This window comes from Pinus tabuliformis, chromosome 2_2 (assembly GCF_031772625.1).
Source record: "Pinus tabuliformis cultivar Carrire ecotype Pingquan chromosome 2_2, CPIR1, whole genome shotgun sequence".
Lineage (NCBI taxonomy): Eukaryota > Viridiplantae > Streptophyta > Pinopsida > Pinales > Pinaceae > Pinus > Pinus tabuliformis.
Window position 1 is genome coordinate 226707519 of NC_142300.1, and position 17739 is coordinate 226725257.

A 17739-nucleotide genomic window follows, 5' to 3' on the forward strand; every position below is an offset into this window, starting at 1 on the left:
AACCATTTTCTTCATGTATATGAGATTGTTAATTGTATGAAAAACTTGGGAGAAGAAATAAAAGAGGCTGTTGTGGTTGAAAAAGTTCCAAGATCTTTGTCACCTACGTTTGAATCTAAAGTTTCTGCAATAGAAGAAAAGGAGAATCTACAAAGTCTTAAAATGTCACAACTACACGGAATTCTTACTGCTTATGAAATGAGGAAAGGAGGTCCATCAGACAGGAGAGAAGATACCTTCAAGGCTTCAGGCAAAGGAGAATACTATGAATTAGGACATGTGTCAGAAGAAGAAGAAGAATCAAATTTTGTCAAAAATCTTCAAAGGGGTGCCGGATGATTCCAAGGTAAGTTACCTTTCAAGTGCTTTACTTGTGGAAGAGTAGGTCACTATGTTGCCAAATTTCCTCATAAGGATAAGATTGACAAGGGAAAGGAACCTGTTAGATGGAAGAAGAAACATAATGCAAATAAGAAAAGCTATTACACTCATGAAGATAGTGATGGTCTTTAAAATAGTGACAAAGATGAACGAGGTAATGAATATAAACTTTTAATGGCTTTTGAAGGTGAAGACTACATGGATGCTATAGATGTAGAAGGTTTTTGTGAAGAGATGACTAATCTCAAAATGTGCTTAGAAGAGAAAAATGCAATTATCGATTCTCTACAATGTTAACTGGCTGAAAGGGAAAAACATCTTGAAAAATTGGAATGTGAAATTGTTTGTCTTAGAAAGGAGATTGAGAAAACAAATGATATTAATCTTAAATTTGTTAAAGGATCTGAAACTCTGGATGAGATTATCAATGTGCAGCGTTCTCCACTAATCAAGACAGGTCTGGGAAATAATGGAGAAACATCTCGAACTTCTACCTCCAAAAGTTATCTTGATGCAGCAAGGAGGAGCAAGCAAAGGCCTAATAGAAATCATCAGGTAAATCAGGGACAGTTTACCTCAAGAACGAATAAAGACTATCAAGAAAATCAGGGACATGCTACCTTAAGGACAAACAAAAGCTACAATCAGCCACAGGTAAAATCTTCCCAATTTTCCTCAAGAATGGATGTCAGTAGAAACTTAGATCGGTTGGATGATAGATTTGATAATCGTAGGAGTTTCTTCAATGGCCAATGTTTCTCTTGCCATAATTTTGGTCACAAAGCAACTCAATGTGTTTCCTATAAGACAATCATGACTAGAGAAGCTCAAAAACAAAGGAATATGATTGGAATCACGAAAAGGACTTATAACAACTTTTCAGCCCTTGAAAATGAAGTTGAATGTTCTATTTGTAATCACTTTGGTCATGAAGATTCTGAATGCAGGAGCAAGTTTTGGAAGACAACTCAGAAGGAACACAACTCAAGTGCCAAAACATGGAGAATGAAGGAACCACAACCAGAAAGATGTGGGATAGCCTTCTATGCAGAAGGACAGGAAAATCTATGGTATATTGACAGCGGATGTTTGAAGCATATGACAAGGGATAAAGAAAAACTTGAATCATATACTGCATTAGAAAAGGGAAAGAAGGTGTCTTTTGGAAACGATACCCAACAGCCATAAAAGTAAAAGGCACTGCTTAGTTGAAAGAAAAGGTCAAAGCTGGAAATGTTTTGTATGTTGATGGCTTGAAGCATAATCTACTAAGTGTTAGTCAGATGTGCGATCAAGGAACCGAGGTAATATTTCGATCAAATGGATGTAGTGTTCGTGATCTTGATACAGGAAAAACTTTGATCAAAGGCAGAAGAACTCCAAATAATCTATACATATTTGAAGAAGGACAACAATAATGCTATTTGCGCAAGGATGATGAACACTAGTTATGGCACCGGAGGTTGGGGCATCTAAGCTTTTCAAAAATAAGGAAAGCATGCAAAGACCAGGCAGTTCGTGGTCTTCCAGATATCAAAATACCAGACAACACCATATGTATATCATGTCAGTTTGGTAAGCAAACCAGAACTAGCTTTCCTAAGAAGGAAGGATTAGCTAGCAGGCCTCTTGAGCTAGTCCATAGAGATGTATGTGGTCCATTTAGGACAAGGTCACCTCAAGGAGAAGAATACTTGATATTATTCATTGACAACTTCTCCAGGTTTGTTTGGTTAGGACTTATGAAGCACAAAGATGAAGCATTCGAAAAATTCAAATCCTTCAAAGCCTTGGCTGAAAATGAATCAGATTACAAAATTAAGTGCCTCAGGTCCGACAGAGGTGGGGAGTTTACCTCAAATGAATTTTTTGATTTCTGTGAAGAACATGGAATAAGAAGGGAATTCTCTACGGCTAGGACTCCTCAGCAAAATGGAGTGGTGGAAAGGATGAACAGAACAGTCCAACAAATGGCTCGTGTTGTGCTTGATGAGTCTGGAACTCCCGCAACCTTCTGGGGTGAAGCTACATATGTTGCGGCTGTTATTCTCAACAAAACAAATGTCCGAGTGAACAACACTCAAACTCCTCATGAGCTCTAGTATGGTGAGACTCCTTCGGTAAAGCATTTCAAAATTTTTGGGAGAAAATGCTATATTAAGAATACTGATGAGCAGCTTGGTAAACTTGAACCTAGAGCAGATGAAGGCATTCTCCTTGGTTATTCTCCTCACAGCAAAGCATATAAGTGTTACAATAAAAGACTTGGAAGAATTGTTGACAACATTGAGGTAGTGGTTGATGAAAAAGGATACATCCCTAGGAAAGTAAATCATGAAGATATCGATGAGGATGAAGACTACTCTCAAGATTAGACAAATGATGAAGAAGAACCTCAAGAGGCACTAGAGGGACAGACAAGGATAGAAGAGAAGACTCCATCCAGGTACGTTCAGAAGAATCATCCATAATCTCAGATTTCGGGGCAGAAAGAAGTAGGTGTACAAACTAGAAGAATAATTGCAGAAGCCTCAAGCTATTTGGCATTACTTTCCTCCACTGAACCACAAAATGTAAAATAGGCATGCAAAGATGAATGTTGGGTCAAGGAAATGGATGAATAACTTGAGCAGATTGGAAAGAACAACACTTGGGAGTTGGTTCCTAGACCAAAAGATAAGAATGTCATAGGAACAAAATGGATCTTCAAGAACAAGTTGAATGAAAATGGGGAAGTTATTAGAAACAAGGCCAGGCTTGTTTGTAAAGGGTATGCTCAACAAGAAGGAATAGAATTTGAAGAAACTTTTGCTCCCGTTGCCAGACTTGAAGCCATTCGAATGTTCCTTGCTCTCTCAAGCTTTCAGAAGTTGAAAGTATTTCAAATGGACGTGAAGTCAAGCTTTCTGAATGGAGATTTAGAAGAAGAAGTATACATCGAGCAACCAGATGGTTTCATCCTTGGGAATGATCCAAATCTTGTATGCAGAATCAAAAAGGCTCTCTATGGGCTTAAACAAGCTCTAAGGGCTTGGTACTATCGTTTGGATAAATACCTTCATCAACAAGGTTTTTCAAAAGGATCAGCAGATAGCATTCTCTATAAAAAAATTGAAAATAAAAAATTGCTAATACTTGTTGTGTATGTAGATGATATTATCTTTGGAAGCAATGAAGAAGCTATGAGTCAAAGCTTTGCCTTGGTGATGTAGAAAGAATTCAAAATGTCCTTGCTTGGAGAACTGACATACTTTCTTGGATTGCAAATCCAACAAAATGAAGGTGGTATCTTCTAGTCTCAAACCAAGTACCTCAAGTAGATTCTGAAGAAGTATGGCATGGAAGATTCAAAACCAGTATGTACCCCCATGGTTACAGGATGCAACCTCACTGCAAATGATGAATCGGTGGCAATGCATCAACCAACCTATAGATCTATGATTGGAAGTCTACTTTATTTGACATGTACCCGGCTAGACATCATGCATGCAGTGGGAATAGTTGGAAGATTTCAGGAAAATCCAATGCAAACTCATCTTTAGGCAGTCAAGAGAATCTTCAAGTACCTTCAAGGAACTAAAAACTATGTCTTATGGTACCCTAGAGATACAGATCTCACACTTCATGCTTACACAGATGCAGATTGGGCCGGAAGCGTGGATGACAGGAAGAGCACAAGTGGTGGTGCATTCTTTATGGGTTCCATATTAGTATCTTGGTTCAGCAATAAACAGAGTTCGATTGCTTTACCTACAGCTGAAGCGGAATATGTGGTTGTTCCATCTTGTTGCACTCAACTTCTTTGGATGATGCAAACCTTGCAGGATTTTCAAATCACTTGTACTCCACCTGTCTCTATCTTATGTGATAATACAAGTGCAATAAGCATTTCAGAGAATCCTGTCATGGATTCAAAGACCAAGCACATACCTATCAAATATCACTTTCTTCGGGAACAAGTGCTTGAGCGAAAAGTCAAGTTGGAGTATGTTCCTTCTAAGGAACAAATTGCTGATATCCTCACCAAACCACTGACCAGGGAAACTTTTGAATATCTCAGGCAGATATTGGGAGTAGTTTATGCTTCATCCTGCTATTGAGGCTTGTATGTTTCAAAGAAAAGTTGGTGTACGCGAGTTGGATGAGGGAAATACGTGTAAATACATTGATTTATGCAGGTGCAGTCGCGTATATGGAGTTCTGAAGAAAATCAGCATGGACAGACTCTGGTTGAAGAGAGTCTGATATGGGTCTGTCAGAGACCATCAGGCACAGGTTCAGGGGGAGCAGATAATCTTCTAATAGTGAATTGTTGGCATTACCTTAGAAGCTCTTGGTTCTAGTACTAAATTTTTTTTTGGTTCACGTGGATCAGCTGCAGAAAGAAGAATAGAAGCGGAACATGGTTGCTGATATATACAGTGATTGTCAGATGTTGTTGATAGTAGTTATTGGTGATTTGCATAGTCTTGATATTTCGTCTCTATTTCATGTATATCTTTTTTTATCAAGGTCATGTAATGGCCTATTTTGGTTTCCCCACTATGCCTCGGATGATTGATGCAATTGGTTGTCATATGCAAATTTCTGATGTATCCCCACTTGGTTGGGTGGATGATCCCCACGTGGTTGGGTGATGGTTGTATGTATTGAGTCTTTTGGTGATAGGAAAGTGCTTTATGATGTATAAGTCATGGTTCTTATTTAAGAACACCTTTTTGCAGATCTTGCCTACAGTCAGGGGGAGCATGTTCAAAACAACAGAGCAGAGATTTCAGCATGTACTCAGGGGGAGCACAGCCCTTTGCCCTTGATGACAAAGGGGTTGAATGACTTTGAGGATCTTGGGATTGCCATCAAGTCCAAAGGGGGAGATTGTTGGCATTTCGGCACCGGTGTGGTGCTATGGTACAGGTGTTGTCCTTGATGGCAACTCACTTTGGTGACAGATCTCAGTTCAGGCGCTCAGAATGAAGGAAATCTTGTATACACATGTTCACCTTGCCGAAGACGCGTATACACGTGGGTTATACGTTCAAATGTCGCGTATGCGTATACACAGACTTTTATGCACAGAAAAGCACGTACATGGTGGGAAACTTATTTTTGGTCCATGGTTGTTAGTCCTTGGAATTTGAGCCTATGGTTTTGGACCATGGTATCTCGTCAGAAGTAATGACCCCAGGTTTTGGGCCCTTGGTATTGATTTGTTATGGTTTTGGACCGTGGTATTGTGGAAGGGCTAAAACTATAAAAGAGGAAGGAGATCATGTGGCAAAGTATCATCTGATTTATTGAATATCTGATATCGTGCTAGATCTAGAATACTGGTGATTGGGTTATGGTGCAGATCTAGATCTAAATGAAGGAGGAACCTCAGCGCGAGAAGGATAAGGACTATTAATGGATCAAAATCTCAAGGCTTGAACATTGTTATCTCTGTATGATTTTGATCTGTTATATGTGGCGCACTCTGATCTATAAATCTAGGTTAACTAATGTCTAAATTTTTAAAAGAATAAATTATCCTTTATAGATCTGTACGCAGGTTCATTGAAGTGCAAGTGCATATACACGCTTTTTCTGTGAATGAAAGAAGCGTATACGCAGGTTGGTTGTGGTACAGAAGCATATACACGCAGATTGATGGATAGTGAAGTAGCGTACATATCTTGATTTATGTTCTAGCTGCTTCTGTTTTATTGCTGCAGTGTTCTGGGTTCAGAATTGGTGTTTGATTACAGTTACTGTGTTCTGGGTACATTAGACAGAGAAGTGTTTATCTGATTCAGTTTTTGATTGGTGAGAAGGGTTTGGTTCATGCAGAAATACTTGATGTTTTATTGATATTACTTGTGGATCCAGTCTAAAAATTAATGAAACGAGGTCCCTGAAAGCAGAGAGAAAGTTGCAGCCTTCTGCACGTAGGATCCTGCGTACTAGTCTCTCAAGCTAGTACAAGAACTAAGGGGGTTGGAGCTCCCTTCCAGGAAAGCTGGAGAACGAGAGAGAGTTTTAGCTCTCTACAGGTTGCAGCCTGCGTACTGGTAAAGACTGCACCAGTGAAACACATTGTAAAGAGAAGCTTCTAATTAAAAAGAAGATAGAGACGAATTGCAGCCGGGGGTTTTCACCCACATTAGGTTTCCTCCTTATATCTTGTGTTCATTTGTGTGACTGTCTTCTGCTCTATTTCACTGGTTCTAGTACTGTTTATTTACTTTTGATTCACAGATCAATAATTGACATCTGAAAGATAAATCAAATTATAAGTATTCTTTATATACGCGGTTTTTATTAACTGAAGTAGCGTATATTATCTGAAGTTGAAAATATTTGTCTTGATAATATTGATTCACCTCCCCCCCCTCTCAGTATTATTTCCAACAGAATGAAGATGATACACCAACAGATCAGGGAGATGGAAAGGGAAGTATGGAACAAGAGAGGAGGACTAACGAAGGAAAAGGGGGAGGGCTCACATAAGTACTGAGAAGAAGACGAACCCAAAAATGAAAAACCAAACTAAACCCCTCTCACCTAGAAAGTACTCAGAAAAGCCAGAACCAGTTTGAGGTCCTTCATGAATTATAAATGTAAGCAGAAAGTGAAGAAGGGTAAGATGAAATAGGGGAAATCTAGAAAGAAAACAAAAAGGAAAAGAAAGAGCCAAATAGTAAGGAATTAGAAATAGAGAAGGAGAGGGGAGACCAAGTTCAAGAACAGATTCAAATGGAAATAGATCCTCAGCAGGAACAAGAAGGAGAAGATGAACAGGTCATGAGGAAACTTTTACAGGAATGGAAGCATCTGGATGAATGGTTCATACTAGATGACCAAAAACAACTCTATAAAGATATGTTCCAAAAATAAAAAGAAAAACAATGGACAATGTTAGCAAAGCAACCAGAGCAACTTCGAACACAAGGAAATCAAAACACAGAAACAGGAACCACGGGGAATGGAGGAAGGAAAAGAGGAAGGAGAGCCATGAGTGATACAATCCAAATGGTGGGAGACATGTTGGTGAATTTAGGAAGAGTTGTGCCATTGTCGGAGGTTTTCAAACAACCCCTCAAACTCTTGAAACGATCATCACAACCTAGAATATCAGAGGGCTGAACAGTAAAGGAAAACAAAGATATCTGAAAGAGAGACTCAAAAGAGATAAACCAAATATAATTAAATCTAAGAAAAAAAATTACGAGAAGGTAAACCAAAAGAGGTGATGAGCAATTTCAAGCACATCACGAGATCATTGGTTAAGGTGAGGCAGGCAGTGCACGAGGATTAGCAATCCTCTAGAACCCATAGGATGTCCAATTTGAAGACTGGATCAGTATACCTCGTATCCTCACATGAAGATTTAGAATTATAGGTTCTCAAGAATGGATCCTGTTATCCAATGTATATGGACCCCATATATAGAAGGATCATAGGTTTTTCCTTCAGAACATAGCAGTTATGTGGTCCTTGCATCCAACCTCTCCTTGGACAGTGGGAGGAGATTTCAATATGATAAAATCAATAAAGGAAAGAAAGGGTGGACTCAGATGTACAGAGGCAGACATGGAAGCCTTCGAAGATTGGATAGCAAATCAAAGGATAGTAGACATACAAACAACAAATGGGATCTATACATGGAACAACGGAAGGGGAGGTAGACACTAGATTTCTTCCAGACTAGATAGATTCTTAATGTTAGAACATATTATAAATTGGGATATCTTCATTGAAGCAAAGATTCTTCCTGGAATGGGATCAGACCACTAGTCGATCAAAGAAAAACTTGATATTAAAGCCAGTCCTAAGAGAAAACCATTTAGGTTCGAAGCCTTCTAGATTAGGGATAAAATTTTCATGAAGAAAGTAGAAGAATGGTGGAAGCAAAGTCGACAAAAAGGAAGAAACAGAATGCAGACATTTCAGTTGAAACTAAAAGAACTGAAAGGAAACATTAAGAAATGGAATAAAGACAAATTCAGACACTACTCAAAGATCAACAACTCCGAGAATAGAAGATGAAGCAAAGCCAACAAGAAATCATTACGGCAGGAAGAAGTGCTGACCTAGCCAGAGAGGAAGGGATCTTGATAGGACAAATGGAAGAAAGGAGAAAACAAGAAGAGATCTTGTGGAGGCAGAAATCGAGAGTAAATTGGTTAAGAGAAGGGGAGAGGAATGCAAAGTTCTTCCACCAAGCCATGGTCAAGAGAAGGCAGAGAAATAGAATCTTTTCTATGAAAGACGAAGCACGGACACGAGTTACACAGCATCAAGAAATATAACAAGACTTGGTGGATCATTTCAAAGATCTCCTCACATAACCCAATGTAGATCATGGAGAAGATACTGAAAGAATCTGTAAAGAGATCCCAAGTAGGGTCACTAGAGACCAAAACCTAGCTCTAATGAGGGCAGCCACCTTAGAAGAAGTAGAAGAGGTAGTAAAAGGAATGAAAAAGAATAAAGCCCCTCGTCCTGATGGATTCACAGTGGAATTATATCAAGCAGGATGGGATTTCTTGGGCCAATACATACTGGAAGTGGTGGAAGAATCAAGAAGAAACCAGAAGGTAAGTGCAGGCTTAAACTCTACCCTCTTATCTTCGATTCCTAGAGAAACTAAGTCTGGAACTCCCCAGGGCTTTAGACCCATTTCCCTCTATAATGTTATATATAATAACTAATTTAATGGAAAAAAGACTCAAGCCTATTTTATCTAGCATTATTTCCCAGGAAAAAACAGGTTTCGTTGAAGGCCGGCAAATCCTGGATGGACTAGTGGTCTCCCAAGAAGTAGTGCATTCTCTGAAAGTCAAAAAGGAAGTAGGTATGATGATCAAACTTGACCTCTCTAAAGCCTATGACCATCTGAATTGGAATTATTTGAAAGAAGTTCTAAGGGCCTTTGGTTTCTACAATAGATGGATTGAATGGATCTCTACTATGATCTCCTCAGCCAATTTCTCCATCCTTGTGAATGGAACTCCTTCAAAACCATTTAAAGCGTCCAGAGGACTTCGTCAGGGTGATCCATTGTCCCCTTTCCTGTTTATTATAGAAGTAGAAGGCCTAGGAAGGTACATCAGAAACAACCTTCCTATTACCCACTAGAAATCCGTAGATTACACTATGTTTTTATGTACTATGTCCCTTAGAGAAGCCCATAGAATTAAAGAAATTATAGAACTTTTTGTGAGAGCTTCAGGCACGCAAATTAACAATGACAAGTCTTGCACTTATTTTTTCAACACTGCTGGAAATATTGAATTTTTTTAACAAGAACTCTAGGATTTCGATCAGGAGAACTCCCAAGAAAATTTTAACAAGAAAATTGCTAGAAAACTAGCCAACTGTTCTTTAAGAACTTTGAATTTTGTTAGCAGAGTTGTTTCAGTTAAAGCATTCCTTCAATCGATCTGAATATACCAACTATTGGCAATGGCAGACCCTAAAGGAGCATGTGCAAAGATGGTAGAGATTTTTAAAAAAATTATCCGGGGAGGACTGAAGGATCAAAGAAAATTGTCTTTAGTACCCCGGAAGGATTTGGTGAAAAGCAAGACTGAGGGAGGATTAGGCCTTAGATATCCTTATATTCTGAATCAGGCAATGGGTGCTAAACTTTGGTGGTGCTGGATGAATGGAGAAAATGACCTATGGAAAATAATATGGACAAAAAATATACTATGCCAACAGAACCAAAGAAGATATTAAGAATAAGGGATACCCCGAAAGGGTCAACAATTTGGAATCTAGCTAGTCTAAACAAGGAAATAATAACTAAAGATGCTTTTTGGGAAATTAGGGATGGCAGCTCTACTAGGTTTTGTGAGGAAGCCTGGCAGAAAAGAGAAAGACTGAATGGACTTCAAGCTTTAAGGGATATATGCCAAAAGGTAGCTGAGAATGGAATGAATCTGGTAAGGGACTTTTGGAAGGAAAGGAGCCAAGACGAAGTTTGGAGAAGCTAGAAGAGTCCGGAAGAATGGATGGATCAATCTGATGGAGAACAAAGGGAGTTATATCAAAAGAAAATGCAGACAAGGAGAATACCTATAAGACCTGTACCAGACATACTTATATGGGGTTACACAGTAAAAGGAAATTTCTCAATTAAAGAGGAATATCATCTCTTAACTCCTAGAGGACCAGAGGATATGACAATCCATTTGAAAAAAATATGGACTAGTAATTGGTGGTCGAAAGTGGCCCACTTTTTATGGATGGTAAGAAAAGGTCGCATCCTGACCTGGGACAAACTCCAAAAGCGAGGCATACATGGCCCCCCCAGATGCAATCTTTGCAAGCAAGAAAAGGAAACGTAGGAACACCTCCTGAACTCGTGTAAAGGAGCTCAACAACAGTGGGAAGATGTTAGGAAACTCTTTCGAAGGACTCACAGAGATAAATAAAGAATTAAAAACACAATTAAAGTTTGGGGAGGTGGACAATTCACTAGCCCGGTGGTAAGAAGAGCCTGGAGTCTAACAGTAGGGATGAATATGTGGATTATCTGGAAAGAAAGAAATAGAAGAATCTTCCGAAATAAAGAAATGACAAAAGACCAAATCTGGGGGAAACATTGAGTCATATTTGTGATACCATACTTGCAGACACTTGGAATGTAGAAGACTGGGAAACGACACCAGAAGAAGATCAGATTTTAAGGAAGTTGAACCTGCATCAAGGGATGGTGGCTCCTTAGATGTGGAGAAAACCAAATATTGGATATAACAGCACCATGCACTTCTCTCGCCCCATGGCTATATTCATAAAGTTAAGTTTCAATGAGGCATCGTAAGGAAATCCAATCCTGGTAGGGATTGGAGGTCTCTTTTGGGATGATCAAGGAAGAACAAAATGGTTTTACTCAGACAATGGCGGCATCATGATCAACAATGAAGTTGAATTGATGGCAGTATGTCAAGGACCAAAGATAGCAATTAGAAAGGGATACAATAACATGGAAGTGGAAGGGGACTCCCAAATGGTCATACACGTAATAAAAAAACTTAATAATGGAACCTCATGGGATAAAGTCAGGCAGAGTTGGAGAACAGCGAGTCTAATATAGGAGCTATAAATTATCATAAAAAGATTTGAATATATGATTATTAAGCATGTTAGAAGAGAGGGAAATAGAGCATCGGATTTTCTTGCGAACTAGGGTGGCTAGGAACAAGGAAGGAAACTAGATAACATATGGACTATTTATTCAGAGGACTCCAATTTAGCGTAGCTAAGAATGATTCTAAACCATGATAATCATGAAGACATGATTCAAAGATAATAGAGATAGATGGCCCCCAATCGGGACGTGGAAAAAAGTAGGTGAGGGTGGTAGATGGGTTTATGATCATGGCAGGACATCATGACTAACCCATACGTACGACGTCGTCCTTCTAGCCAGAAAAGTGAGCTACATGTCAACACAATTTTCAAAAAACTGGAGTGGGGGAGGTGGAATGAAGGAGATGAGCAGTAGTGGCAGTGGTAGTGGAAGAGGGAGAGGGACAGATGAGTGGTATTTTATGAAGATGGTGAAGTTTAGAAGGAAAGGTAGACTAAGCTGGGAGGAAGAGGAGTAGGGAAAAGAGCAAATGGAAGGAGCTTTCAAGGAGGTTAATGATTTCAGGTATGTTATCTCTGAGACCCCTTCAACCCTTTCCTCTGTCATAATTGGTAAAATGGATAAATTTATTACTTTTGAAGCCTTTGAGGAAGAAAAGGACTAGTGTGAACCCGCTTTTCACTAAGCAATGCTTTGTGAGGGTCCATCGGGTCAAGATCAGGGAAGTTTTCTTGATGAATGGGGGAATTGTAGCCATGAGAATAGTTCGGGAAGAAAAGTGGGGGGTTGTATCAACCAACCCACTGCAAAGGTGTAGGGGGAGATGGAGGAAAGGGATACGAAAATTTCATCCCTAGCCCAACAATTGATCCAAATGACTAAAATCCTTCTTAAATTCTTTCATCCCAAAAATTTCAGGAATTGTAACACCCAAACAAATGGCAGAAACTGTAGTAGGAGAAGAGAAATGACCACAGAGAAAGATGAGGTGGAAGATAGTGATGTTAAATCTCAAAAACTGATCTATGTGAATGAAAATTGTCAATAGGATAAGGTATACAACAGGATGGCATGCCCGGGTCATGGTAGAGGGTTTGGAAACAGAGGTTGTTTGAGACAGGGCAATCAAGAGGAACAACCAGCAAATGCTCCAAGTAACTAGGGCAAAGGGAGAAGATCTACTTTGACAGCAGTCCAGGAGGCTACTAGAGATTATAAGGAAGGCACGAGTGAAGAAATTCGTAGAATTATTCAAGATGTGGAGACCAGTGTGATGGAGGAATAGTCTGAGTCTGAGACAAAAGGGTGGGCTAAAGGGATCTGTGATACGAGGAATACACAAGGAAGGTTGACACTGTATAGGAAAACTCTTCATATCTACTGGGTGTTAAAACGCCTTCTGGCAAAAGCTTTAGAGTAGGTTGCGAAGGAAATGGCTGAAATTACAAATGGTGTGCCAAACCTACAAAAAGAAATGAAAAATTTCCAAGTTATCATGATCAGGCAGAATAACAAGCTGGAGGAAATGCATTAGCAGCTGTCTCGGATGGCTCATAGAACTCCAAGTCAGGCCGAACCAGTGGATATTCCCATGGATATGGACCTGAATCTTTGTATCAAAAAGGAATGGTCCTTTTGGGTTTCTTAAGTGTTTCAGTGAATCTTTTGCTTTTACTCCTTCATGCATGTTAGTAGCTTATAAGTAGTTTTAGTTGTATAGTGCACATAGCTAGGATGGAAAGACTTGTTAAATTTTGCTTTTGGAATGCATATAGTAAACTAAGGTGGCCAACAGACCTGGTTTCCCTCCGGGGCAATTTGAGGCCACCAATACGATGTATCTGGTCTCTTTGGTTATTTTAAATAGAAAAGAAAGGATCTACGTACACTTACAAAAAAAAAATATAGCAGTTACTTATTAATATTTGTTTTTAATAAATTAATAAACTAATATCACAATTTAAGTATTATTTTTCAAAAACTAGTCGTTTAATATAGCCATTACCTATTAATGTTTTTAATAAATTAATGAAATAATATCATTATTTAAATATATTTTTTCAAAAACTAGCCATTTAATATAGTTTTCACTTACTAATATTTGTTTTTAATATATTAATAAATTAATATTATAATTTAAATATTATTCTTCACTGTTACTTAAAATTATGTCTCTACATTGCTTTCTATTTAAGCCTTCGCCATGGTCTGCCTCTTCATCTGGTCCTGATGATGAACCACACTTGTTGGTTCCAAACACGTCGGCCAAAAAATCCTCTTATGTGATTTCTACAGAAAGAGTTTTCTTAAATAATAATGATTATTATTATAATAATATATTATGATTAGTATTATATTTTTTCCAAGGAAAAAAACGGTAACTTTTTATTAAAAGAAATAAAGAGTTACACTAGCAGATGCATTGAAGCATTACAGAAAAGGGCCCATTGGGCTCCAGTGCTCTCGCACCGTATGCAACGTTACAAAGTAACTGTATTAGAGAAAGAGAAAGAGAAAAGAGTAGTGAGGATAAGGAGGAGAAAAACTGCAAACCAGTTGTGAGTAAAGGACTCACCCTTCAGGTTTTTCTCTCCTTTTTCTTTTCGACCTTGCGCCACTCTCCTTGAGTGGGCTCAATCGAAGCTATGACCAGCTGTGTTTCTGCTTTCTGTGAGGTTGTTTCCTTGTCTGAGTCTGAAGTATCTGAGTGGTGATGCCTTTTGATCCCTCCCATATTCATACCCTCGCTTGCCTTCTCTGCCTGGTTTAAGTGAATCTGTGAATCCTTGTTGTCTGATGTGGTTCCCTTCTGATTCTCCATTTCTTGAGAGACCTCGGTCTTCTCTGCGGGAGCCTCTTCCTCCTCTGCTTCTGATTCTTCGTCCTCTGAATCTGGTGGTGAAAATTTCCATCCTTTCCTCTGCTTCCCTTTCTGCTTCTTTTTACTGTTTAATTTCTTGGCTTTTGGACATGTGCTTTGCAAGTGTCCTGTCTGCCTACAGAGCCTACATCTGAAAGCAGTGTTTTCATAATCTAGTACTTGCAACCAATTTTGTTGTTTGTAGATCAGCCTTATATTGTCCGGTAGCCCTTTGCTTAAATCTACTTCCACACAAATACGTGCATAAGTGTAGACCCTTTCATCAATCCTTTCCAAATCTGTTTTGATATATTTCCCTATGCTATTCCCAATGCCTTCCAAAACCCGTTCATTCCAAAAGTGAAGAGGAAGATTGTATAGTCTGAAGCAAACCGGCACTTTGGATACAATCATTTTGTTTGGATCAAAATCTGGAAACCATGGGGTCATAAACAACCCCGATGTTCCCCAAAACCAAGGACCAGCACTGAGGACTGTATCTCTGACTTCCTTGGATGCAAATCTTACTATAAAAAACCCCTTTGAACATAGATGTATATCACATTCCATGGTCCAGCTGGTGAAGATCCAATGGAATAGATCCATAGGTTTAGGCCAAAAACTGTTGAAACGACAGATTAGAGCTTGCGTTTCATAGGACTTAATGAAATCATCAAGCCCTGTAGAATCTAAGTTTAGGGCTGGGGTTTGCCCTGACTGATCTAATATGTATGGCCTGGGTATATGTCCGCCTTGATCTGGAGACCCTGTATCTCTGCTGCACTGTAAAATGTTTTTGTAGGATAAGCCTCCCTTGGGTTGGTGCTGGGATGCTGTATTTTTTCCTTTGTCTCCCCCTGAGGAGCTTGGTTGTCCCTGCGGCAGAGCTCCTCCTCTCAATCTAAAGTTTAAAGTAATGATTGATCCTGGACCAATCTCATAGCTTTTCATCGTTCTACAGTCCTGGAGGGACCGCCTACCACTGACCAGATGTTGGATCTGAACTGGGTATCCCATCTCTGCCCATATTTGTTGTTTCAGCTGCAAGGTGGTGCTTCCTGCATGAACCCACATTAAACGAGTTTTCCCCTGAGGGGATTTAATCAAAATCTAAAAACAAGCAGTTGTTATCTGCTCTGGCTGTAAACAATCTTCCAGATCTAACCCCTTTTTTTATCGTTTTTCCTTATTCATGTCTAGATCTGCAAAAACTCTGCTCGATCTATGGTTGGTGCCTTTGATCTGCTGCCTGGAATCTGGCTGTACTCGGATATACGCGAGATCATGTAGATGATTAGTATTATATTATTATAAAAATAATATTTATAACAATATAATAATATGTTATGATTATTATTATATTATTATAACAATAATATAAAATATATTAATAACAATAATAACAATTATATTGAATTATTATTATAATATTAATATTAATTCATACTAACAACGTGATCCAATAATAATTAGAATTGGGATAAGGGAATTATTATGTGCAATTTTTTAAAGACCAACTATTTATGATTATTAATAACTATATAAATAATAACAACGATATTCTTATATATTTATATATGTATGATTATTATATAAAATAAACTCATAATAATAATAATAATAATAATAATAATATATTACCCGAATGCGGGTGTATAGTATGGCACGCAACACGATGGCGGCGTGGAGGGTGGGCGCGTGGCTCATCACCAATGCCATCCGGCTTCGCATGAGACAGGTTTTAGTGACTCAGGACAACAAATTAAATGTTTCCTTAACGCAACTCCCGATCGTACTCCAGTTTGATAGTTTAATTGCAAGGGCGCTCTGCCTATTTTTCATTTTGGCTTCTCCCTTGCGCTCAAGCGGGTCTAGCAAGACTGAGGTTTCTCGCTCTTGAGATAGATCAGGTTACTGTCTGGCTCGGGATCAAGGTCCTACCATCCATCAGTGTTTTCATGCTCCTATTATTCATTTCTGCATCCTCCTCTGTCATCCCCTCTCAGTCTCCTCCGCTATTGTTTATTCCACTCCTCCTGTAAACTTCAAAATGCTCTGAGTTCGCTCAAGGATGAGCTGTAGAAGAGGTAGCTCCCATGGACATGTCTCCTGCCAGCCTTCCTCCACGACCTCAAACCCTTTGTCTGATGCCTCAGGCTTTTGCTTTGACAGATACCCTGTGACCAGAAGTAGTCGTGGTAGGGGATGAGGGCAATTCAACACCGAAGCATGCTCTCACCACTCCCAATCTCACACAGCTCACTTTCACTTCCCCTGCTCCTTAGGCAACTCCTCCTTCATTGCGTCAGTTACCATTAGGTTGTGTGAAGACGCTGTCAGTTCAGGCGTTGTTGATCCAGGGGCTCCCTTGGAGCTGAATTTGGAAGACAAGAACGATTCCTCGCACACTGAGATTACACAATGCAAGGACCCTGGTGGCTTAGCAATACAAGAAACGACCATCCACGCCAGTTCGAGAACTGTTGCAGGGGGTGGTTCTTCAGGTAAAGAGGGCCAACCCTATGAGTCTAAAGATTCTGACCAATTTGGCGGCCGCATTGTTAAAGGATCGCCTCCAACCTCGCACGATGAATGAACAGGTCTGCACCCTCTGTTTTTGTTTATTTTCTAGAAGAAGACACCTAATCCTTCTAGATCCAAAGTCATTTCTTGTTTTACAAGTCTCAGGATCAGGTCTTATGCTGATTTTGACTTGTCGGTTTCCCCTGCGCAGGCGGCACTCTCCAGTCGTTTTTTGTTACTATCATGGTCAACGTCATTTGGTTACTATCCTGTTGGATATTGTCTTGGGTCAACCTATTTATGGTCATCTTCCGATCATGAAAGAGCTGCGCAGCATTGAGTTTTTGACTGATTCCAAACACTCTATCCTGGTTTTCAGTTACAGTCTCCAGATAAATCAAGTTTGAAAGCAAGTCATTAGGGAGGTTATCTAGTTAGTTTTTCAAGTGATTTTTTGTAAGAATGCCCTCCCTTGGGCTAGAAATCTTGAGGCCTCAACTTCTCTGTAATTATATTCGGTATTAATATAGGAGGAGCCAAATTCAGAAAAAATAAAATAAAATAATAATAATATATTATTACTACCCAAGGAATTAATACTAGAATCCCAAGGGATTATGAACCCAAGGGAATAATATTATACAAAAGGGACTAATATTATAAACCGAATGAACTAGTGAACCTAAACAATAAATATTAAAAACCTAAGGGATCAAGAAGCGCAAGGGATTGATATTACAAACACAAGAGATTAATAAAGCTCACCATGATTGATATTACAATCCAAGTTAAAAATAAACCCAAAGGACTAAATCCCCAAGTGATTATGAACCAAAGGGACTAATATTATAATCCCAACATTGGTAAACCCTAATATGAATATTAGAAAGATTAAAAT